This window comes from Lepisosteus oculatus, chromosome 28 (genome assembly GCF_040954835.1).
Source record: "Lepisosteus oculatus isolate fLepOcu1 chromosome 28, fLepOcu1.hap2, whole genome shotgun sequence".
Classification (NCBI taxonomy): Eukaryota; Metazoa; Chordata; class Actinopteri; order Semionotiformes; family Lepisosteidae; genus Lepisosteus; species Lepisosteus oculatus.
This window is the reverse complement of record NC_090723.1, coordinates 6853963-6880547: the sequence shown is the minus strand read 5'-3', so window position 1 is coordinate 6880547 and position 26585 is coordinate 6853963. Positions and strand designations below refer to the sequence as shown.

The following is a 26585-nucleotide window of genomic DNA, read 5'->3' as shown; positions in this document are numbered from 1 at the left end:
ACAACCAGACAGTCTGAAATGAAAAGCTGGTGGAGGGAGAAGGGTGTTGAACAGCAAGGGGAAAGCTTTCTGAACTGCAGCTGCCAGCACTCAACCCATTTCCAGTGATGGATCTCAAGGTCTGCCCTCACCACTTCGCTCACAAATTAGATGCATTCTCATCTCTCTCATCTCATCTTGTTAGGCAGGCAATTCAAGGGTTCAAGGTGAGAGCGAGGCAGCTGGCTGCGTCTTCAGGACAAGCTGTACGTGGGAGGGGAGGGGGGTGCAGCCTCGCTTTCAGGCGCAGAGACATAACTCACGCAAAAGCAAGAGCGTGACCAAGAGAAAGCCCCGCACCCCGTCCCCCAGGCAAAACCAGGGCTGGGCCAGTCACGTTGCTCCGTTCAAAACCTGGACTTGATCGGAGATCGAGGGAGAAAACGGTCTGAATGGGGATAAACCCAGCTGTCAAGAGTGTGTGATAGTAGCTGTAATGTTCTTCCTGTTCTCTTGTGACAAGAGGAACTTCTGTTGAAGACTGATAGAAAATACTGCTTGTTCTGGGCAAATGTAAAAAAAAAAATCTGAACCAGCTAATAGAATTACACGCAATGCTCAGAACTTGATCACTTGATTTTATTTTTAATCAGTGCTGTACAGTGGCATGGTGGATTGCATGGCTGCCTCTCAGCTACTGGGTCTTAGTCTTGGTCCAGAGCTGGAGTGTGGAGTTTGCACGTTCTCCCCAAGCTTGTGTTCTTCGGCTGTAATAAACAGTGTTCACCTGCCATTTCCTAACCCATCTGTCACAATTACACAAATACACCTGGGTGCCAAGCTGAGAGTGTGACCACAAGGAAAGGAAATAAACAAGGGATGAGACAGAGAGTGCCTACAGGAAAGGGAAAGAGAGTGCTGCATGTTGGCAGGGGAAGCACACTGTTCTTCCTGCAATTAGACTTGACAAGGATTTGCAGTGGGTGAGGGGCACTGGGGAGTCTCAGGTGTTTGCCGTGATCAATTAAACATGAGTCACTGTTAATTTATTAATCAATGAACACATGCGTTCACTGTAATTTAAAAAGTCAGGCTGTTCAGTCTTCCAAGACCGATACATTGGATACAACAGCAAACCTCTCCAATGCGTTAATATTTAAAGCACTGTTCCACTGCGCTCGTTCACTCTTATTTAGAAAAATTGAGTGGTTGTCAGAGGAGGAAATAAATGAAGGCAATTTGCATTCCAGTGCAGACCAGCAAAGAAAGATTGTGGGGTGTAATTCACCTTTCCAGTCCCTTACATCTAATTGTGATGGGCAGCTGGCACAACACTTGACTGGTACCTCTGGACTGCCACTTAAATCAGTACAGCCTCTTGCCCCTTCGCTCCCAGTCCTCCAGTTCCCAGCCCAGGTAGACTCTGGCTCTGCTTCTCAGGTTTTAAAGAGTGAATCTTTAACAAAGTGCATGTCAGCTCTAATCGTCGGAGAGGAGGTTCAGGAATGTGGCTCTGTGGTGCCTGTCTATCGGAGCTTGCATGTTCTCCCCACATTCTCCCCTTGCGTGATGGTTTTGCCTGGTGCTGCATCTTCCTCCCGCCTACCAGAGTCATAGAGTGAGGATTAAAGGTTTACTCTAAACTGACTGAGTGGCAGGGAGAGGGAGATTGCTTCTCGCGTGACCAGTACTAGCTATTTGACTAAAGCATCGCCAAAATGTGCAGAACTGGAAAAATTGGGAAAATTACCTCTCTCAACTTACATGTTAATGTACCCCTTCTAGCTGTTAATTTCTAACCGGAGGAGAGCCAGTGTCTGCAGGCTTCCACTCCAGCTGAATTTAAAATAACTGGTTACCGGCATAACAGAAGCAGCAAAACTGGTCTTTCTCCCAGGTTTACAGGTGTTTTAAAGAGACCTGCAGCCTCTCCAGCCCTCCAGGACCAGGACTGCTGACTAAAGCAATCAAAGCACTGCTTGGCCTCCTCCTGATGTTGAAGCTCAGAGGATTAGTTACAAGTGAGGAGACGCAACCACATAAAACAGTAATTAAGTCAGTCATTCTAAAGCCACCCCAGCAGCACTACTTCTGGCAGGTTAGGCTACATTGACCTCTGGGAGAATGAGAGACTTCAGGAAGACATTCCTTCAGCCATCCAGTGTCTTATGACCTTCTGCATGGCCCTAGTTAATGTCTTTTTGCCTCTTTAAGGTGACTATAGATTTCACCCCCCTCAGTGTGTTTTCACCAAGTTTAAAATCTCAGAGGATAGCTGTAGCTGCTCTGTATATAAAATTCCTTTGTACATGTCCAACTAAATTAGAGTTAGTCAGTCTTAACTTTGTATATTTCTAGGCAACTAGATCCTCATCTTTTGGGCAGTAGATTTGCATTTAAAACCTGCCTTTTTTCTTTATAAGGAGAAAGAGACACTTTGATGTTCCTGAAATCTCATTAAAGTCAGAATCTCTTGTCGACAGAGGCAAATTTCCACTGGTTCGCTAAACACAAAAAGAAATGAGAAATACGAAATCCCTGGGGTGCATGATCAGAGTGGGCCAAGCCTGCTTAAGAAGGCCTTTAAATCACACAGTGCAATCTGCACTGTCCCTGCAACAGCATTAGAGCAAGGTATTATTCAGTTATTATTCTCCTCTACAGGAGATATGCTATTTAAAGTAAATAGCTCTCCGGGATCCAAACACAATAGCATTCAAACAGAGAGCCCTGCGTTAGAGGCGTTAAAGATACTCTAGAAGATGCCAATGACAAATTAATAATCAAAGCAATGGAATTGACACTCATACATCAAGCAAGAGAAACCTACTTTAAGTCAGTAGATGCACTGCTGAACTTAAATGAGCCTTGTAAGAATAAAAACAGGCTTACCTCTGGTTCTTAGAAGACCAAGAACTTCCAGTCCGTGCTCAGACCTAGAGGCTCAACAGGACAGAGTTCATCCCAGTTTTCTATAGCATGACTGAGAGTGCGTGACTGCCCCCTAGATGTGAGTCTAGATCATCGCAGGATTAGCACCTTTCTGTGTAGTGCTGGTAACCTTTTATACAGCTGGCAGGATTGAAACAACTGGGCTAAAGCTTCCTGTTCAAGGTTACAACAGCAGTGGGGTACTCAAACTCACAACCTCCCAGTTAGGAGTCCCGAGCCCTGACTGGACTGTGCCTTGCCAGGCCACGACACAGTACAGAAAAAAACCACGGAGCACACAAGCACAGCTGCCACTTTTGTAATGCTTCTTGTACAAGACAATCTGTTTTTTACAGCTCATTGCCCTTAATTAAAATACTGGGCCTTGTTCTGCGAGACAGAATTCTAATTAGACAGGTGGTAATTAGTCATTAATGAGTAGAACAAGATCCACATTGCCATGGGGCGGCAGTCCCACATCTCAGGTTCATTCTAAATCTTCTGAGCTCCTTGGGAGAGGGAGACAGGGTGCACAACTGTTTGGGTAATTACATTTATACACTTCAAAGAAACACTTAGAACACAGTCTGTAAAGACTCAAAACAGGTCTAAAGCACTATTATGGAATCCGGGACACTCTGGTTTGAAGAAATTTCCATTTCACTCTTCTTTGGCCTTTTAAGAGACTTTTGCAATGCTCTGCAATCATTAGAAGAACTACATCCATCCTTCCACTTTCTTACCGCTTTATCCAATATAGGGGAGTTGGACACACCCTGGACAGCACGTCAATCACACAGACACTCACACCAGGGCCAGGTTTCCCAGAAGCCTAACTAACCTACCAGCATGGCTTTGGTCTGTGGGAGGAAACCAGAGCACCCAGAGGAAACCCACATGAACATGGGGAGCAGATACAAGCTCCACACAGATAGCAACCCAGGTCAGGAATTGAAGCCAGGGCCACAGGACTATGATTAGCAATGCTAACTACCGCACCGTGGTCCTGCTTTAGGACTACAGTATATCCCTTCCAGTCATTGCTCAAGTTCGGTTTGAGGCAGACCTACATCTGCTTCTTTTACAGCGGCTTATAACTGAAGGCTGAGGGGGCGGAGGGGATCAAGGCACTTCAGGAAAGAACTGGGAAGGTACCCTGACCCGACCTTTTTGCTTTTTCTAAGCTACATCCTGCCAGTTTCGAAGAGCAGGCTCATAAATGCACAGCACGTTGCACTTGAATTGGTACAGGTCACCTGCGTGAAGCCCTGACCTCCGCAGCACAGAGAGGAATCAAGCAGCACCAGGGGATCCTTGCCCTCTCCCACTGAGCTGGCTAACAGTTCAGAAACCTTCTCTCAGTGGGTTTACTGAGCAATCCCTCAGTCTGACTTGTTAGATACAGACAGCATAAAGTTAACAAGGCTAGTTTAGTACCTACAGATGACAATCCTTTAGTCTTTTCAAAACAGTTCTCACTGTTTCTCTCTGAGCCTAATTTTATGCTTTTTTTCTCCATCGAAATGTGAACCTGTAAGCAACCTGTCCACATATTGTAAATGATATTTAACCCATAAGGAGGTTCTACAGTGGGTGTCACAGCACGAAAATGATTGCTTTTCTTAACTATACAATAAAAGACAAACTACAGTGGACTTGGCAATTGTTATTCACTGCTGAACACGGAACGCGCCATGTCCAGCCTGAACACGGAACACATGCTTGATTGGTCAGACCTGCTTTCATTGACCTCACATCCCGCACAATCCGGCATCACCAGAAGGCAGTTCTCCTGTTAGACCATATCAGCCTGCCTCCCAGGAGAGTGCTAAGAAAGCCTTTAATGGATACAGGAGAAATTCCTGCAGTTGACTAATGTGCTCTGAGGGAGCTCAAGGAAAGAGCCTCCTGCTGTCACCAAGACTAACCCAACCAAGTGAGTTTCTGCGAGGGTGCCTAATGGCTGTACAGTACTTCTGTTCAGCACAGATTCTCTTTCTAAATTATTTCGGCCAGATACCTATTCAGGGAAAGAGTTTACCCATCTCTCTCCAACCTGGTGCCTCAGATAAGCTGTAATCCTCTTGCCCCTGGTTAATTCAGGTGTTCTTAACTTTAGGTTACAATTTTCATTTCAATTCTTTTCCTTATGTTCCTCCTTTTCTTCCTCTCCTAAATTACATTACACAGAAACAGCTTTATGCAGCGATAGTCTCCTGACTCTTATTAGGAAAACACTGTGGTAATTCTCTTCCAATCTGTATGTTTAAACATATTCAAATCTTGTCTCACTATAGGGCGAGGTGCCCTCCTAGAGGACAAATACATTCAGTAAATGCATGCCTGTTTCTTACTAAACAATAAGGTTTTCGACCAAGCAAGACTGCCCTTAAATCGTCATGCCATTATCTCTGCTTTGAAAACAGAACACTCCCTTAAAAAAAAAGAATAAAATGTGCCCAGGGCTATATACAGAATGAAGTTCTAGAAAACCTTCGCTTGTGTTTCAGCCCCCTCCCCCGTCTTCATCTCACAGATGAGCCCTCTGCACACAAACCATCTCCAGTCAGCTCCTCTGCTGTTCAGAAACCCAGCAGCTAATTGCAGAGCAAGCTTCAGACTGCACTAAATTCGTATGGTTAATTCATCTATTCATCCCACTCATTTATATTAAACTTTGAGCAGTGATTAATTCTCTATTGACAACCTCCTTCACCCCCCCCAGCTCTCCAAGGCTTCACATGCCAGTGAAGGGAGCGACCAAGTGAGAGATCAAGGTGACAATTTGCACATGCTTTCAAAGCTACACCACTACGTGTACATCCCATAAAGCAGCACAGCTCTTTAATTAAATGCCAATGCGCCTTTTTCACTCTCATGGCTCCTGAAATACCATCCCTCGCCAAATACCTTGCTGATATCCAGAGCTTGCCAGGCTAGCTGTGATCTGGTCACGCTTTCAGCATTAGGGGAACTCACGACTGCTGCATCAATAGGCAGGTGGTCAGAGGTGCTAGCGACCCCTGAAACTGGGGAAGTGGTCCAAACCTCCCACAATCCCCTAAGCAAAGATGTGTCTCCTCTTTTCCCGTCTCAAGTAATCCAAAACAATTTCTGCCTGTGTCTGCTGGTCCTTGTGAGGCTGCAGTCTGTGAAGTCCCCCATTAAGATCCCTGGATCTCATCCAGCTGTTTCTTGAAAGCAGGCGGGATATCGGCTTCAACAGCATGGATGATTGCTTAGACTTGCTTACCCTAATTAACATTAGTCAGGAGATTAGTTAAACTGCTGCAAAACGCACACTATGTACATTTTACTTTTGTGTCAAAACCTACTTCTTTAATATCCTCTCACCTGGGACTTCCTTTTCTCTTTTTCATCCCAAATGTTGCCATTTAGGTGGAAGAATGTGTTAAGAGAAAGTGCTGCAAATAAAAAAGAAACCTGCATTGGATGTAATGCAGTAAGGCCTCCACATACCACAGGCCATTAAAAGTTAAACGCTTTACGAAAGCCTGCAGTCTTCCAGCGAGGAATCCCCATAGAATCACTACTGTCGCCATATTTTAACTGCACTTCCATTGCAGAAGAGTTAGATAATGCACCCCTGGGGGGACTCTTTTCAAATCCTGGGAGATACATCAAACGTGTCCAGACAAGATCACCACGCACTACAAGTGTTAACACTTTAATTCTGATTAAAAGGTTACAGATTTATCTTTAACTAACAAATCAATATTCAAACTATTAGAAATGTCTTAGGAAGATGCAAGTAACTTGATCTAAAAACTGCTCTGAAAACACAACCTGGTGAAAAGCATCCCCCCTCCCAAGAACAAAGCACAGTTTTCTCTGGGATCATATTAGAACCATTTAAAAGTTCAGAAAATGTTTTCCTCAGGCCCAGCAGATGATCAGATAGATTTCTCTCAAGTGGAAGACACCCCCTTTATCAATCCAGTTTAGAGGGGAAAATGCATGGCTTTAAATCTGAACTCGAACCTGCAGTTCTAGCAAAACCAGGTCTGATTTTGAGTGGGGTGGACTTGTAATACTGGACAATGAAGACAGCAGGCTTAAAAACTTAAAAACACACTTCACTGCCAAAGACTTTCGAGAAGTCCATACAAGGGGAAAAAAACAAAACATAACTGAAATTCTTGGTACTGGATGCAGATTCTTGAGAACAGCAGCTCATGTGAAACATGTTCCTGAAAATACAGAGCAAACCTGCCCGTCAGGTTAAGGCTGCAGTCTGCCTGTGTGGCTCCAGCTCTTGCCTTGCCCTGCACTGATGCCTTTAACCAAGAGATCACCAAGGCTAATCATACATCCCTCCCACAAACACAAGCCCCCTAGTCCTCCTTCTGACCACCTGGCTGCTCTTTGGCTAGGAGAAAGTGGTATAAGAGTGATGCATCTATCCAAACCCCTCCATCACATTCAGTATACAGTGACAGTGAATATGGCAAACTGCACTGCAGGCAGACACTGCTCAAGACACTGTCCAACTCCCGGCCTTCGGAACTCAAAATCTAAGTATGTTGAGACCTGTGGGAAAAGCTTGCAAAAAGGCTTAATATGGCCTGTGCACTTGATTACTGTACATTAGTTACTGCTCTGCTTACACATCTCCTTTAGATTTCCTTATGTACAGTCTTTGGTGGTGCATGTATACTGAACAGAAGTCATGAGTGTGCCCTAGTGTGCATCCATGTGTTTCAGGACTTCATGTGGTGGAAGGGGCCAGGAAGCTGTAACAGTGAGCGCTTAAGCTGCTTCCTGTCTCGTGCTGCTCTGCTGAGCACAATGCATGCCTGTGTCATATGTAATATTTATCAGCTGCATCATCTCCAGGCCCAGAGAGCTAGGCAGCGTGGTGGTGGTGTGGCAGCCTCACAGGCATCAGAGTCAGCTTCCCTTTAGAAAAATGTACCAAAAGCTACAAAAAGCATATTGCTGCTCTCAAATTATTCTTTTCACAAATTAACCTTGTTACATTCTTCTGGACTGTCTTATAAAGCAGTTTACAGGATCTTAACGCATCAATACCTTAAACGTTACTAATAAAAGGGAAACCGAGGACTACTTGAAGGCCAACAGAGAAGCAAGTACCTCAGGACACAAGTGGGAATGAAGAGGAAGAGCATTCAGGCCGTCATACAAGAAAAATGTCTTTACACAAAGAGTTGCAGGGGTGTAGAACAAACTACTCATCCATGCTGATGAAGAAGATTCCAGGGCTGGGCAAGGTGCATGCACCAAGAGGCTACTAACAAGTCATCATTCGCCAGCTGGCTTTCTTGTATTTTCAAATCATGTTCTTGTTTTGGCAGGAAGGGTGTTCTGTTTCCTCCCCGGCCTCAAATTCCCAGCCTCTCTACAACACCCTACGGCAAGGAGAATTTTTCACTGAGCCCACCCCCCCTTCTCATTTTCACCACTGTTCTTTCTGAGCCAAAGTAGTTGCAGTTGCTCATGCGTGTGTAAACCTCACAGACAGTGCACTTACAGCAGAGCCCTGTGCGTTTACCCACACAGGCCCAAAGATCCAAATCACTGGCGTCCCTCCAGCCCTTCCTTTCGGGTAGTTAAATTATTCATGAAATTATTTCTGCAGGACGTCATGCTTCTTTCTACAGATGCTCTTTCTGAAGCCCATGTATTGACAATGCCCCCGTTTTTAGGCTCGAAACAACCTGAAAGGGACATTACAAACCTGCAAAATAAAGATCCTCTATCCCCTAATGAGCCTGTTGACACAGAAGGAGGAACACTGAAGGATCTGCCAGCCACCCGTCCCACACAGGCTTCAGCGGCTTCTGTGCTCTGCCAGGTTTTTCATTTCTTGGAAGGGCTGAGTAACCCGTCATCTCTCACCGGTGGGAAAAATAACTGGGGTGGCCAAGGGCAACCTCATGTGTGTCTTTTTTTTTTATCTTTCTTCCACCAGGGAAAAAAAAACAGACCCCCACACCCCCCCTCACTTTCAAAAGCACACAAGTAACCAAGCACCACACCTTACACACAAAGTCATGTCCCCCATTACTGAAGAGATGCACAGTGGTTCTGAATGTTTACACAGGGACTAGGAACAACCACCCTCTCTGTACTCCACTCAATCTCAAGGCTGGCACTATCTAGTCATGCAGCCCCCAGTTCCCGCTCTGAACGAGAGGGCTCAGGTCATCCCATACACACACATCAACAGCCGCCCTTGCATCCAACATGCATGCAGCCACCCGCAAGCGTCTGCACAGACACATCATCCGAACGCAGGCACGCGCGCATGCACGCACGCACACACACTACAATAGCAGCTCTGTTTGTGCCTGGCAGGAGATCAAAGCATCGGCACTGTATTCCTTTTCCAATGCTCACAGCAGGTGGGAATGATTTGATGTGGACAGAGAGCCAGATTTCAGTCACGTCTGATATTTCTAACAAAGAAATCTGGAGTTTAGCAGTAGGACGTGGTACTTATTCCTGGAATTTGTGCAAAAATCATTCTAGGAATCACTGCTCTGTTTTCAGACGTTTCCTGAACCAACACTACCCAACTCTATCTTCCCACTCCCACAGTTCTGACACCATAAGACATGTTTTAGTAGAACCAAGGCCACAAAACTGCCATGTTCTCATGTCAAGACTTGGTTTACAGCAACGCTCAGTATTTCCTTATTTTGTCTTACGAGAGACATGACAAGGACACACCCTTTTCTTAGAAAGAGCAGACCACCGTGGTCGCAAACCTGCTGCCAATATCACACAGGTCACAGGTGAGAGATGCACTTTAAAATCCTTCCCCTTTGTCTTGGCTAGCTTTCAAAGTCATCACACATAATTTTCACACTTTCTTTCTTTCTTTCTTACCAAAAACTCACACATTGAAACCTACCTCTACCTTACATGTCAAGAAGCTCACTCCCCATAATTTCTATCCTTTTATTTCATTCTGTTGATGCATGTTTTTGCACTTCTGATGTTGTTTTTAAACATTACCTGTTACCTTTTTGTTGTTTTGCACATTGCCTGTTGTAGTTTTTTGCACACTGCGTGTTGTCTCTGTCTTTTTTTTATTATACAATTGTATTGTTGTTTTTTTTGTACTACATATCGTCTGAGAGCTAGCTAAACAGCATTTCGTTATACCATATACCTGTATATGAGTATAATGACAATAAACTTGAAGTTGAACTTGAAGAAGAAAAGAGACTGCTGAGATCTGATCTCAGAGCTAACAACACTGTTTTCTGGGAGCTGTATAACCTTTGCCCATAAGCTGCTGTAACAAAGTTATTGCGAAGTAAATGTGGGGAAACTGGGCTATCTCTTAATAAGAAGACTTAAAAATAATGCATGTAGCAAGGAGTTGCAGAAAATGCAGGGTGTCGCCATGAAGAAATAAGACTAATTCTTATCTTATCTGACGCTCTTATCCTGGGCAAGTTAAACTCATTGATTAATTTATACAGCTGTCACTCATCCAAAGATAGGAGAAATACCCCCGTTTTGTTTTTTTTGCATACTGATTTGGGGAATCACTTCTACAGCTTGATCTTGCTGGAGTGACCTGGGATAAGCGCCTCAAGGCTCCCCCTGCCAGGAGATGCTGGTACTGCACCCACGGTAGACTTTACACCTCCGACTACACTGGTCCAGAGTCCCAACCAGGAGTCCACACAGTCTCTCCCCTTGTTAAATCTTTCTGGGATTTTTCAAGGCAACCTAAATAGCCACAGAACGTCCCCAACAAAGACACAGCTGTGAACTCACAAGGCGAGACTAACACAGTATGGAGGAACACTTGAACCCCTCTGCACCAGTTCAAATGGAAAATGATGTGAGCATGTAAATTGTATCAGGGGAGGAGAAAGCAATTCAGAATTAACTTAACTTATTTCAACACTAGAATCTGAAATGCTTGTTTGCGTACTAAGCCCCCCTCAATGTTTTGAATATGATGAAAGCATACTTGAGCACTGGTCACTTGAGTGGAGCTTATTTGTTGTTGTGACTTTATAAATCCAGAAGAAAAGCTTACAAGGATTTAAAAAAATTAAATTAGCAACTGAGTACAAGAAAGCATTTTTCTCACTTAGCAGCTGCAGCAGGAACCGGAAGTGTGACCGCAGATAAGGTTTCTTCGCAGCTCAAGCACAAGAAGGAGCGAGTCCCAGGAGCAGAAAAAAAATAAATTCACGGCTCAGAGAGCATTTGTCTCAGGAGGGAAACCCAAGTTAATTACAGGCTCTCCTTGTAAATAATAAAAGGCTGCTACCCTATAATTTTCATTTCACGTGTGTGTTAGTTCACGCATCTTCAAGATTAAACGTTAGCTCACTGATCCTCACCTTGTAATAGCTTGGCGTTCAAATCTGCTTCTTTTCAGGTGTGGTCAACCAAAACCTTGCAACTTGCACAGAGTGAATTAGAATTCACAGATTAATTAATGGGTCTTTTCCTATTCCAGTTCCCACTAAACTAAGACTGCCTCCCTGCAGAGGTACCCAGCTCTCTTGTGACTCACCCTACTCCCTTCTCCACCCAACCCCCTTTCAAGTTTGCAGTACCACAAAAGACTGATCAATAACTTGTTTTACTGCAAGTCACCGAATTCAACACTAATGGACGGTGATCACGAATCTGTTTTTACAATATGGCAGTAAATTTGTATCTCGGCACATGCACTTCTTCTCTGCAGTGTGCCATGATAAAAAAGACTTGCGCCTGGTGACATTAGTCATGAAGGATTTACAGGGGACACAAAACCAACCAAAAATCACTGCATGACATCTCATGACCTCCAGTCTATTGAGAGCCCAATTGGTGGTCAGAGGAAAATAAAAGTGAAAGTCAGTCCACTCACAAAACATTAACCCTGTCCATCGCCTTCTGTCATGTCCCCAGTCTGAAAACACGCAGATTACCAGGGAAAGGAAGGGTATACACGTGGATCAGAACTCTTATCCCTCCAGTTTTTGAGGGGTTATATAAACGCTAAATGGATTTGAAATGCAAAATAACCTGAAAGGGACACACACAAAAGTGAGCAACAGATCTGTGTGGTGTTGTTTTTCCCAAGCAAGAAACCAGATATTGTTTTGTAAGCGTGTGTAGAATGGGAGGCTTGGGGGACATTCGAAGAGTCTTTAAAAAAAAAAACACAAGAATGGTTTCTTCTTGGGTGGGACCTTTCAGCCAGCCATAGTGCTGACCACCATGCCACACCGGCCAAACTTTCCAGTGGTCTGCTCTGGGAAGAGAGACTGGGAGACCAGTCCATTGATCTGAGAAGGGGTGTTTAGTAAGTTTCAGATGGGTCAGTCGTCGGCACAGCAGAAAGGGGCCATACCATGCAAGCGTAGTGACATGAGAAAAGTTAGGGAAAGATGCAAAGCAAAAGAAAAATGAAAGGGAGACGAAAGGAGAGGAGGATAATCAGTCAAATCCTTATCTCCACTTGCTGAAGGGCTGAAAAAGACCACTCAGGTTTCTGGCTGGTGGAGCTGGTCATAAACTGCAGATTCTTACTCCCTTGGTGATGTTAGGGTGCTGTAGGTTTTTCTCTTATTAATTCTCTTAGCTCAATAAATCCATTGATCCCTAACCAATATCACAACACTGACATTTTGAGAGCCCTCATCCTCTCCCTGCCACTGGCTCTTCAAGTGTCTGCTGTTCTTCAATGGGGGAGTCTCAATATCATTGCCTGCGTCAAAGGGTCACAGGGTCACAGCTCTCACCCGCTGCACAAATAAACCACCCGACTGCAGCTCTCAGATATCGCTCCAGTCATGATAAACACTTATCTGCAGCAAGTCTTGCGCAATAAAAACAATTCCATCACTCAGCCACCTCCCCTCCCCCCCACAAGGAGGAAAAAAAAACAGCAGAGAACCCATTCTGACAGAAGTAGCTTTCAATTCTGCAGGATAAGAGCTTGCACAAAGGCCAGAGTTGCTTTATTTCAATAAAAATAAAATGGAAAAGGTGGTACAAGAAGAAGTTATAGGTCTGGTCGAAACAGCAGAATGAGGAGCAGGATGCTCCTGAGAGGCTCAACGATCGAAGGCACCAGTGAAGTCCAAGCATTGCTGGTACTGCTTACCACTGCTGGTAAGGTCTGTCTGTGAAAGTACTATATGTTGGCAGACAAGAGTGACCGGGATCTTTCAAGGAACACCTGCATGTCATGATGTAGGAGAGGAGGGCAGGCCTGAGCCAGATACTCAACTGGGTGCACGACCATGACCGCTGTGCTCAATGAGGCTGCAGTGAGGTCTGAGCATCATCACAGAGACCTGCACGAGTGCCCCCTCTATTGCCCCAGCTCCAGCGCCAACACACAGGGGCTCCAAGACGATCAAGAGGTGGGAGGCCTGCAAAACATGCATTCTTCTCTCTTGTATGGTTAGCGCAAGTGGTATGTCTAGCATTTGGGGAGATAAAAAAAAGGCAATTCTATTTTAAAAAAATTACAGCAGATAATTTATACAAGGAAAATGTCTTGTGGGAGGTTAGAGGAGAGCTGGGCTTCACTGCTCCAACAGAAACAGGGTAGGAGGTCAATGCTCTCTTCTTGACAGTACATTACTGCAGGTTTGGAGCAGAGATCAATTAAATCGTATACTGCTGCACCATGCACAGAGGAAAGGGGGGGTGTCAGGCAGTCCTGTGAGCGGATGAGGGGTGTATATTATAAAGTTTCAGATGGGTAAGCCAACTTTAAGCGGCACAGCAGGGAGGCGCCACGCAATGCCAGCAGGCCGACAGCGTGGGAAAGCGCCACTCCAGGGTGCCAGGCCCGTGCCAGCTCAAGCTCAACACTGCTGCCCTTTCACTGCCACAGCATGAGGCACTCATCCAGAATTTGGTTGCTTTACGACAGAACACCACGCGGTCCTACGGCAGGCATAGGCAAATAACAAGGAGCTGTGCAAATCCCATTTTCCGTAATGAACAGCCCTCATTTTCTGAATGGCTGTCGATACAAAAAGAAGACACTGTGGAGCAGTCTCTATACCAGATCACCAGACAACTTCGACTCCAGAAAGAGGAAACTACTGGAAGAGCACTTAAAATGAGGACCAGAGACACTTCTTCACATAAAAAAAAGCATTGTAGGAGACTGTAGGACACATAAAGTGAGGCCCCCATTTTATTTGTTACTTTATTTGGGGAGTCAAACTACTTCCTCCTCTTGGCAAGAAAGGTGTCCCATTGGCCAAGCAAATTCACCACAAGAGGAGCCCTGCAAACCCCTTACCTGTAGACCACAAATATTTCTCAGCCACCGTGTGACATCAGTATCCCCTCAGAACAGAGTTTTGAAACGAAATGAAATGTTCACGTGAGAAAACATACAAAGGACAAAGGGCAGCCCCTGAGCAAACTCACCTCAACACTTTCTCAAAATCTCTCACCACTTTCAAGACAGCTGCTTCTGCAGCTCAGGGCCTCGTTGACGCGCACCCTGGGACTTGCCATCCTGCAGCCGTGTCCAAAGCAAGTCTGTTACCCGCCAGCTCAACGCCGAAGAGAAACAACACCAGCAGAAGCATCGCGGGGTGGGATGGGGGGAGTAAATGGTCTTTGTGTTGTTTCTATACAGTTAATATTTCTCTCCTGTCCACAACACTCAAAACTGCCTCCACCGAGCCAAGAGTCGGGGGCCACACAATCTCTTATCAACAAAGTCTTTGCTCATTTTACCCAGCAGCCTCCTCCCCCCTTCCAATCAGGGTGGACAAGACTTCTGTACTGGCAAGGACCCGCACACCAAGTCCTAAACCCCATACAGATGCTCAGACAGAGCCTCCAGTCCTCCCTGAAAAGCTACTGCCTGCTTCTGCCTGGGAATTGTACTCTGGAATATTGTAATCTCTCTTTCACCTGCTTGCACTGTGAGCTAGAACACATCATGCAAAGCTGGTACAGAGCAGGAGAGTTGAAGGAGGATTTCGGCACATCTGATGACCTGTATTCCTGCTCTGTCTGCTGCTGAATTGGCTGCCGTTAATTCAGCACCCCTTGCTACCACCCACGTTCCTCGAGGAAAGACTGATTGGCAACCTTAATAATGATGTCAACCCCTATGATTATAATTAAACAGCTTTCGCTCCTTTAAAATTGATTAGCAGCGGAGCCTCTTTGTTTGGATAGAAATTTGGTGGCGCGGTGCTCTGTTCCAGAGACGCCACAGTAGATAAAAACAAGCCACCACAACTGACAGGGAAGAACCCAGCCACACACTCCCTGAGCTGCAGTCACGCCCACACAGAGCTGTGTGGAGTTATCTCTCTGCACACCTTGCATGGACTTGAAGATGCACTGCCTGTAATGAAGTGCAGATAGGGCATTATAAATTTCACTAGAGCATGGATCACCAGCGCAAAATGATTTTTAAATCAAACAGCTATATCTGAACTGCACAATTTCTCATTCATATACCACCACCCCCCCAAAAAACATATTCTGTATTCTGGATCTTTCCTTAACCCTGCTTTTTACTGCCCCCGCCTAATAAAATCAACTGTTGGTACTTTACACAAAATAACACTACATCACCAGCCTTTGATGCACTGCAGGTATCAGGACATGGTGATTCAAAACCTGCTTTCATCTCCAATATCCCAACATTTCAGTTTTTTAATCCGAGTCCTAACCTAGCATTACAGCTTTTTGAGTGGTTTATTTCCTTGGTTTGGACTCCATTTTCTATTTAATCTCAAGCTTTTAAATTGATATTACTGTACGTACTACAAGAAAGGCTCTAAATTAGAGGAGGTATTCAGGCCCTCCTGTGCCCTTTGGTTGATAGCAGTGATAGCAGTACTGCTAATCCCTCAATTTAGAAAGCTAGTCAAATTCACACATGATGCCTAACTATACTACAACCTATTTCACGGATTTAAACCGGATAGAGCAGTGGTCTTAATGCAGACACCTGCAGTACTCTACTTATGGCTCCACTCCACTTACTGCATTCACCTCCTCAGTACAGTTTTGCATTAATCAGTTCACAAACCAAATACATGTGTGACCTGAGCTGTCTACCGCCTTCAGTTCATGAATGAATCTCTTACTTGGAGCTTTAATCGAAAGTCTACCGTCACAATCTGTGAAAGTGCAAGACAGCAGCTTACAGCAATGACTAATGAAAACTGCAGTATGTAAAACCCAGCATCAACCAGAGTCACACCAGAGTCTGCCACAGTGCAGTGAAGAGACCTGCAGACCGAAAACAGGGTGAAGAGAAAAAAAAGGACTGAGAAAAGAGGAAACTGGAAAAAACTGGAGCAACATAGCACCATGTTAGAACTGTACTGCTGAAAAACTAAGTTCATTAAGATTAATCTCTTTAGTACTGGACAGGCAAATTATTTCAAAATCATTATCAAGTCTATCCAAAATCATCAAATTGACAGACAATTTCAGGATAAAAAAACGAAACATGGTCCTAGTGACAAAAGTGGTAACTACAAGGGAGTGCATCCTAGACTAGGAAATGAAAGCACTTCCTCACACAAAGGTTGGGGAGATCAGTCTTTTATGCCAATTTCTTGAAAACATTTAGGAAAAGGGGTGTGTGAGATTCTTGGAATATTACAGTGTGTTAACAACCAAATAAAGGCCAAACTCCTCTGCCATTACAATAATAACCAAGTAAATCAGTGTCCCTAAGGCTAAGAAAACATCTACAGGGGTACAGTAGCTCTGAATACAAATCTACAGAATAAGTCTTTTCCTCCACAGTGTTCAAAAACAATATACTGTACGTGCTTCAAATATGGATCTGACATCAATTCACGTGGTAGGAATTATCTTGTTTGGCTGCACTACAGTTATCATTTTGACAGAACAACATGTACCCACAGTATAAACAGTCTGCCTTTGCTGCTTGCTAAAATGTTCCCCAAGGGACACCAGAGTAACCTAATTAAGTCACCGAGGGCACAGTGCTGCATGCAGTTTGTGCAAATTTACATGCCACATGAGCCAAATTCTTTGCAAATAATCACCATTTGCTATAGATACTACAATACTGAAAATATCCCACCTGGAGAAGAACCACCTTCATTCTCTGCAACAGGCGTTTCAGTGATCAGTCTGTTTAAATGAAATCATATGACAAACATGAGAGAGCACACAGCCACCTGCAACAGCAGGGCACAGTGGGGGACACCGACATCTCCTCCCCAACATTAAGTTTTTTTAAAACACTGTTTAAGGGTCAGCAGAAAGCATGCAAGAACATTGTTTTTGCACAATATCAATCTTCTGAAATGACTGTGGAAATTATCCATCTGGCCCATCTAGCTGATTCGGTTTTGAGAGCTAGGGTCATTTTGAGCGGCTCACCCGTCTGTTTCAGTGACTGCCTTCAACAGTTTCACTGGGTAGCTTGTTCCAGACACCCACTACCCTTTGTGTAAAAAAAGATATCCTGTCAGGTTTGTGTTTCACTGAAGAAGTCCATTAGGTTGACTTTCAATGATTTTGAAAACTTGTATTCCACATTTTTCCTCAGGTTAAAAAAGAGGACTAAAAGTCGTTTGGCCTGTCAGTGTAGGACATTCATTCAAGCCCTGGAATATACAGACTGATTCCAGAGCAGCAATACCTTGTTTGCAGCACGGAAACCAAAATTGTCAACAATATTCAAATGAGGTCTTAGTCTGACTAGCGCATTGCACATGGTAATTTTTAACCTTTTTAATCTTACACAAATTTACTGGATAGAAAATCATGCTCAAGGTGTTTCGTCTTATATTTATAGTTTATGTTCTTGCCACCAGCAAGTAACGATCTGCCAGGTTTTTCTAATATTTATCTGGGTCTTTTAAAAACTTTCTTTGCAGCTTCTACAGTGCAAATCTGCCAACATAATAATATGGGGCTCACCTTTGACCTTCACTAGTTTTCAACCTATACCAGGATCTAGATCAATAATATACATTAGGAAAAGCAGTGGTCCTAATAAAGAAACCTGTGGTACTCGACTAATTACATCACGCCAGTTTGACCTCTCATCTTCATAATATAAATGTTTACTGCAATGGCTCTGAGCTACATTTCATTAAATTCTGTTGCATTCATAGAGGTTCCTTTCAATGTAAATGTGTGTAACAGAGAAAAGGTGACAAAAGAGAAGAGAGAAGGAAAGGGACAGAGAACCACTAAGGGACGAAAGCAAAAAACAAGACAAGGGTTAAGGCAAAGGCACCTCAAAGCCCATTTCTTGTTTTGTGCGTACAATTTAAAATTGGAATGCAAACCACTGCTTCACTGACTGCGCACACTGTAGGTGTGATGCTCTGCAGAGAGACAGAGGCACAGAGCATCGCCTTCTCCTTTATTGGAATCTGTTTGTCTTGCATTTCCAATAACCTGGTTTAGCCTCTAGGGCATCTTTGTGGCTTTTAGTTTTATGTTGTACAACAGATCTGCTGACAAATATTGTTTAAGCCTAATAAACCCGTGCGCTTTTATGCTGTCTGAAACACAAAACAGCAGCGCTTAAAAAACGTAATGGCTTGCAAAAAAAGACAGCCAGCGTTGCATACTTATTTACTAATTAGGACAGTTTGAAAATGAGCAATTACAGGTTAAAAGGAGGAGCACTGTGTGAAAATGAACACTGAAAGCTTCAAGTTCTCTTGTGGGAGACCGCAAGCATCTACTAGCAAGCACACAAGCAGGATAGCCTTCCCTATAATATTCTTGCGTTCATCTTCCCCTGCCTGGAGACACGAGGAGCTCATCCACATGCCAATGTGCCCTCAGGGAGGCAGACAGATGTCACAGTCTCAACAGGCTTCCAACAGAAGCAAAAATCTGTTCCGGACCAAAACAGGAATCCCACGTCTGACAACCCCTCCACCCCAGTTTGTGGCTCCCTAGTTGTGCAGGTACCCTGTCTCTTCCTTCATTCCTTCATTCTCCGGCTTTTCTCTTCCCAGCAGCTCCTGGCATTTTTCCAGCACCTTCGTATCTTTTTCTTCTCTCCATCCTTCCTCGTGCAGCCCTCCCCATTCCCTCACTATGCCTTTTCACCTTCATTCCGATCTACAGCTCCTCTCGATCTCTATGCAGCCCCTACCCTCCGCACTCTTTATCCAGGTTCGGGGACTGGAGACAGATGCATGTTCATGATGGAGGGCTTTAGAGTTCCAGTTAGCAGCACTTAGGCACGCAAATTTGAACATGCACTTTCAATTAACACAACCCATCCCCAAGGACCCCGATCATTCACTGCGCAGCTCCCAGCAGCCAGCAATCAATCCTGCATTACTGAAGGCTGCTAAAGAGCTGTAAGGCACTTTTCTTTGCACTTGCAGATTTAACCCTTTGACTTCAATTACAGGCCCATTACTGATTGGTTAACATCCTAGACACTGTCTTACTCCCATTCAGATCAAACAAGAACACAACGATTTAATTAACAGGCAAGAACAGGAGCCTGAGGAAAGCAGGTCTGGATCTTTGGTTTCGGCTACTGAAAGGAATGCTCCATCTTCCTTCAAGAAAATAGCTGGAGGAGACCCTTGGATTCATTTGCTACTATACTGTAGCAATCAATCATGTCCTCCTCTCATTTGTAGACTTCTAATGTTTTTAACCAGGGCTCCACAACGCCAGTCGTGGAAGGTTGCATCCATATCATAGGTCTGAACCCCCCACTGAGAAACGACAGTGGGAGGATGCAATCCAACACAAGGACTGTATATTTCAATAAAATATTTTCAATAAAAACTCTCCTTCCAGAGATTGTACAAGTACATGCAAACAAGTGGCTTTTCTTCATAGAAACAGTTTTTTTTAATTAAGGTATGAGAATTGTGTTCAGTTCTGCTCAGTCCGCGTAACGGGTCGTAGTTATTTCTCAATGTCCAAGACACTCCACTCCCCCACCCCCAGCCCTCCCCACTAGTGACAGGTAAACCCAGGCTGTGGAGCACTCCAGCACAGAACCAGGACAAAACCTCTACACACTGCGGAACATCCCACACACTGCCCGCCTTCCCAGCAGCAGTAGGCGGTTATGCATTTCCAGCATCTGATCAATTATTCAGGCCTTAGGAATAGCAGTGCTGAAGGATGCCAAGTGCATCTTGTCGCTGCTTTGAGCCTGCACTGCTGCCTGACAGAGGCCTCCAGCTCCTAACGAAGCAGGCACTCTCCCCCGGGGGGGCGACGTCATGCAACGCCCCTTTAAACTCGACACAAGCAGAAGCCCTTCCTCAGGTAAAAACGCACACAACACAGAAACTCTCCAGGTTGGGAAGCAAGGTGTAGCATCACAGGCGCCGAGTGTTCTGCCTCATCTGTCCCTCAAGCGCAGTTCACAGGTGACACTGATCACTGATCACACAACCCAGAGCCCTCGTCTCGTCTCAGTCCTGCAGTTCCCCAATCTGCTGTGGGTTTCTGTACAACTGCAGATTTACACCAGCAGCTAAAGGAGACATCCAGACAATTATTCCTTCCGACAGGAGCGCACGGTATGAATCATAAACACAAGGTTTAACACTGAAAACAAAGGAGCCTTATGTGTATGACTGTACTGCTGCTACGGTATCTCACCTGACATGTGTTGGCTTTCCTGTTAACCAGAAATGGAAACTCTTACAGTACCCTTAGCTTCGCCCACGTTACATTGCAACATATTTATTACCCATTTGCTATGTGCAATATGCTGAACACTGCAACTTTGTGCTTGTTGGTCAACCTCAGGCTTTAATCTCTACAGCTACATCAGAATTCTGCGCGTGTACAGTACATCGGTGCCTGCTCTAAAACATCAGCATCTTATTTCAAGCTTCCTTTCACATCAATTTTAAAATTCCTTCACAAACATCCAAATCTGTCTTATCTAGTGTAAGTGCTTGATCACTGTGCTGTTGTTCATTACACACACTTCAGATATCTTCCAGAGGCTGCCAGAGGTTCAACTGAAAATAGCAGAAAGTAGGCGAGATATCAAGCTCCCTCTCAAAGGGAATTTGCCAGTTACTGACCAATATTTTATTAGACCGAGACTTCTAGATTATCAAGGTGTTTGAGGTCGGATTCTGTTTGGATGGCCTATTTACACCACATGTAGCAAATGCAAGGACTGTGGCATTCCCCCTTCTGAAGGTTCACCGAAGCAAGATTCCATGTAAAGATATCATTGTTTGCCACTTTACTCTGCTTAAAGGGCAAGTAAAATATTAAACTTTTCTAAAGGCAGCTTAACACGTTCTGTGCAGAACGGTAACAGGCTTTCTGAAAGCCTCACACAACCACGTTACACACCCAGCCCTCATGCCCTGCCCCAGCACCCACAAACTGGGAGCTATATCTTTGCCCCAGCACACACTCACTTGCACAAAAAAAAAAAACATGATTCTGCCACACGAAAAAGAGCAGAATAACAACTTTTCTTTAAAGAGTTCAGGTCGGGAATGAGTGGAGACATAGCACTGCAGCTACTCTGACGCACGTGGAGAACGAGGGCGACTGGCCCGGCCCGCCCGGCCTGAAAAGAACCAGACAAGAACACAAAGAGGAAACTGAATTAAAGCAGAAACAAAGGGGAATGAGCGCAAAGCACAGGAGCAGATCAGACACAGGATGTCTTGTCACAGCATTCCATTTATTCCCCCCGAAAAAAGAGAGGGATTAAGGTCTCATTGATGGAAATAACAGGTGAATTAAAGCAGCCCCAAGCTGGTACGCGAGCAGGGCAGCCGCAGCAGGCAGGAACCGGAGGCAGGCTGCGAATCAGGAGGGGAGATGCAATGAAGCCACGGGCAGCAGGAGATTACAGCACAGGGGAGCACCAGCCTCCATTAACACCGGCTTCACAAAGCCGACATCAAAGCGATGGCGGGAAGAGGGGAAACATCAGGACAAGGACAAAAGACCGGGGATGATAATTCACTGAAGTTAATGGAACCAGAAGAAAAATGTACGTATGCATGTGTGAGTCCGCTGGGCTCTGCGACATTCAAGGACCTCTCTCTCTCTGTTGGGGCTGTGCAGAAGAAGTTGCAACAAGGGTGGAAGTTTGCAAAGTAACAGCATGGTATCCCAACACTTAAATGTTTTTTATACCATGTTACACACTGCTGCAAGCAACTCAGAAGAAATCGGTGTTAAACATTTGAACAGAAATTGCCTTGGAAACAAATATCTAGATTGGGCATATTGCAATACTTACTGGGGGCCTGTGGTCTTTTCTACCCCTTTAACGAATCCCTTGTGAAATATGCCACTGACAATAACATAATTAACAAAACAGGTGATTTACAATTGCATGGCTGTGACTGCCTCCTGAGCGGCCTCTAGTGGTGGTCGGACTAACTGCACGATTCACCCAAGAAAGCAACAGGTGCTACTAGTTTCAAGTCTTACCGGCTGCATTTTTAATTCCTCTCTGTATACAAATGCAGTATCTGCATGTAAAATGAAAGTTCTTCCTTGTAACCAGAGAGATGCACATGGCTAGAGCTTATACTTATCTCTGCAGCAGGACAATAGACAGATTCCAAAGCAGATGGATTCCAGACTTGCTCCCTGCTCCAAATGGGACACTGGATTATCTTCAGTTTTGCCCTCGGGGCCAGAGAAATCATGTTCAAGTACCTCTTCTCAAGGATACCTCTTCTCAAGAAGAACAATGTCTACACCAGCAACTGAATGAGCAATCCTTTGCTCAACTGTCCAGAGCACTGACCTCTGCTTCATGCAGCCCCCTAAGATGAGCGCGCAGAGATACGCAGTTTCACATTGCCGTGACTTTCAGTAGAGCTGGTTTTCATTTCTTTGAAAGGGGTTCCTGAGCCAGAGGGATGTGGGACCAAGGTTAATTTCTGTTGGTACCAACACACTGGACACGGGCATAACCACTGACAACGCAGACCTGTGCAAAGTCACAGTGTGCCCCGCAGGGAGGAGGGTCACAGGGAGCCTGTTTGTGAGACGAGGACGCTCATTCCCCTGCACCAGCGCATGCAGACATGGGCTACAGCGAAGCAGCAGGAAGGATTATTAATTTAGTTTCTTCTGTTAATAAATTAACTAAGGAGCTGCAACCTCCCGGAGGAGCATACTTAACACCAGCGCTGTACAGACTGCGCTCCCTTCCACACCGATGAGCAGGGCAGAGAGAGACAATTAAATACTGATTCGCCTAGCCGAGCAAGCAGGCACCAGCTCCGCCGACTCAGGCGCAGGATAGGAACGGGAACCTGGAACCCCTCTGAGGTCATACCTCTCCCCCAAACACATCCCTGTCCCAGTTACTGCTGGTTCATGCTCATCTAAAGAAATCAAAAGCCTTCTTTGTTTAACATAACAGGCATTGAAAATGCAGACAAGAAAGTGTTTACAGCAGCAGCTCACTCTGAGAAATAAAGACAACTCCCAAAAAAGCAGCGCTGATTAATTTAGTTGAATAAACACATTACAATGGAACTACAAAGGCATTTTTAATCACAACTACAAGTTGTACACGACGACTACAGACTAACATAGGTTAAAAAAGGACAATGAGTTATAATGTCCTCAATGTGGATCACAGAGAGACAAATTCATCTGGGCCAGAAACGCAGCTGCAGGGCAGTCCTGGGTCTCGAGGACAGCTCTTTTCCCTAAATCCCTGCCCACCATCAAGCCATTCATTTTAGGACAAGCCACAGACTACACAGCCCCACACGGGAGATCACGCACCGACCGGGAGTGAGCGCCCCTCACAGGCAGCCCCGCATGCCTGCAAGCTCCCAGGAGGCTTCGGCGTCACAGGACCGAGAGCTGGGACGCGGCCCCCAGGTTTCCAGAGCGCCCGGTGCTTGAACGCATCTCCCCTGGCGTTAGAGGGCCTCGGGGCGAAGAACGCAATGCAGAAGATGGAGGCTGACGGAGCCTTGACCGCCACACTTTCCGCAGCTCCCCCCCCCCCCAATCACGGGCCGCCCTCGGCTAAACTGCCGGGATCCGTGATGTATATCATCTCTGCCGAGAGAGGGGTGACTTTGCAGCTGCCTTGCCCCCCACCCCCTCCCAGGCGTGGCTCCGCAGATTGCTGAAAGTATTAAATATGAATTACAGCAGACATTAGCGACACAGGGGAGGGGGGAGCCACACGAGGGCCTTTGGCAGCAGCAGTGCTTTTAGCCCGAGCCCAGCTGCAACGCTGCGTCTCAAGGACAGGAGCAGAAAACAGCAGCATCCTCTGGGAGAGAGGGAAGCGACCGAGATTAAGTCACCCGGGGGGGGGGGGTGGGGGGGATTAACAGAGAGGGAAGGACTGAAGTGAATTACGATGAAAGAAGGAAAAGCTAGCTGAGAGTCAGGAAAAAGAAAAAATGAGGTGGACATGAGGGATCCACAGGGGCAGGGAGAGCGAGGCAGAGATCGGTAGAATGAGAGGAATACAGCAGGAAAGAGGCACAGGGCCGAGGGGGAAAAGAAGGATCCGAAGGAAGACAGAGAAGAAAGGAGAGATACGGGGAAGCTGGAAGAGGTGTGGGGAGGGGAAGAGGGAAGAGGGCAGAGTGGGGAAAATCTGAGATACGGAGAAGGATGGAGGGGTGGCGGGGCATGGGACCAGGAGAGCAGCACAGGGAACAGGCGTACCTGAGTAGAGCTGCAGAGCTTCCCTGCCACTCAGCACTTTCTCCAGGGCACAGAAGTGCACACTGTGCTCAGCGTGTTAAAACCCATTAGTGTAACAACAAGGTAAGCCAATTTAATATCCTCTGCACCCAGCGTTGTTGCTCCTGTGACACCAGTAATTGAATGAGTCTACGAGCTGCGAGTGATACACAGGAGTCAATGCGACACTCTGCTCCTCTCAGACGACCTCAGCACAGTATTTTCACCCCGCCCCCCCCAACACCACGGTGTTCCTTGTACCAGCCCTGTGATTTTTTTTTTACAAGAGTGTAACGAGGTCTTGGACTCATACTTTAAAACCAGCACCAGCAAACCTTAAAAACATTACATATATTCTGTATATATTCAAGTGGGGAGCTGCGTCAGCATGCGTAGGCTGCAAAGGAACAAGTAATAGGTATATTCTATGCTGAAAACGTGAAGAGAGAAAACTAAACGTTTCGGCTTCGAAGCCTTCTTCAGGTGTGAGCCTCCCTCACACCTGAAGAAGGCTCCACGGCCGAAACGTGTTTTCGCTCTTTGACCTGCATTCTAAAACTTGTTTTTCCCCTTTCGAAATGAACATTATGAAATACTTTCTCGGGAGAAATAACGAGGAATGCTGTTCTCCGCCGACTGACCTCTAACATTCTTTAAAGGAAGCCGTGGGTGCGTGCATCTCTTTTCTGCTGTGCCTGAGGTCTGTACCTTGTGGTGGCCTTGGGGACCCAGATGCCATCCGCCATCCCCACTGAAGCGCACTGATCTCTGTTCATCCAGCGCCCCAGGTGCCCCCAGCCTCTCCAGGGGTCGCACATGAACTGCACTCAGGTCCATACGCTGGCCGCTGCAAAGAGCACAGGGAGCTACCATCACCGGGGGCCTGATTCATTGCATCAAGGACATCCCATGAAAGTGCAACTTGCACAAAGTTTTGCAAACAGAATAGAACAAGCTACACGGTGTACTAAAGGAGTGGGACCAAAGACACACCTTCTGGTCTTCACATAAACCAGCTCCACCTCCTCTGCAGCACAACTAACCCAAAACAAAACCTAATGTGTTTGGAAAATGGGACAAAATGGAAGATTGGCAGTGGTTTGCATTGCCGCCTCGCAGCGCGGGGACCCTGGGATCAATTACTGGGGAACTGTCTGTGTGGAGTTTGTATGTTCTCTCCACGTTTGTGTGGTTGTCCTCTGTGTGCCCCAGTTTCATCCCACTGTCCCTAGACATACCTGCCCCTGGCGTGCATGTGTGTGTCTGTCTGTGCCCTGCAATGGACTGGTACCCCACCCTGCACCCGTGGCCTGCCCCAGAATAGGATGCAATTTGAAAAAAAATGACATTCAAAGTAGATGGAAGTCCATTCGGATAAAGGGCTCTATTGTAGCTGTAGTTATCTCCCATAGGGAGTAATGGCTACTCTCTAGCTGGTGCAATGCAAGCGCCTTCTAAACATCAGCCCCAGCCAGTGCCAGGGCTGTGCGTTCACACCACACCTGTGCCAGGCTTCCTCGGGACCTACCTGCAAGAGTCATGGTGCCACTGCCAGCAGCTCCGAGCCCCTCATCCCTCACGCCCGGAGCGGGGAGATCGCCTGCCAGCAGTGCCAGCCCTGCAGGACGACAGGAGCACCTAACGGGAGGACGTGGCAAGGTGTTTGCGCCACGTCCCACAGCATCCCGCTGCGCGAAGCCGCCCCAGAGCACACGGAGCCGTGCTCTCCCCCAGCGCTTTCCAAACCCCCTCGGCTCTTAACACCCGACAACTTCAAATCCCCAGCACCAGTACTGCAAGCACATGGACACTTCCAGTATCTGTAACAGGAACTGACTACCAGTTCCACAAGAAATGTTTGATTTCACTTTTCATGCACTGAAACAGGCTCTCACTTCAATAGCAGGCTCAGGGGGTCAACACACAGTCCCGATCGGTGTGTTTTACACCTGATCCTGCTGCAGGCCGTGGCACAGGTTGGGAAGAACTGCTCTAGACTACAGATCTTCAGATCCTCCTGACCCAGGAGG

The 26585-nt window shown here is 45.9% G+C and overlaps 1 protein-coding gene across 1 annotated transcript in view; it reads right to left on the bottom strand.

Moving 5' to 3' along the window:
- Positions 1–25402, bottom strand: part of thrab (thyroid hormone receptor alpha b) — a 129261-nt gene extending 103859 nt beyond the window's left edge. The window contains exon 1 of the mRNA XM_015362185.2: positions 25264–25402. The gene's annotated coding sequence lies outside the window, so the exon portion shown is untranslated. The remainder of the gene's footprint in view (positions 1–25263) is intronic.
- Positions 25403–26585: the final 1183 nt, after the last annotated feature.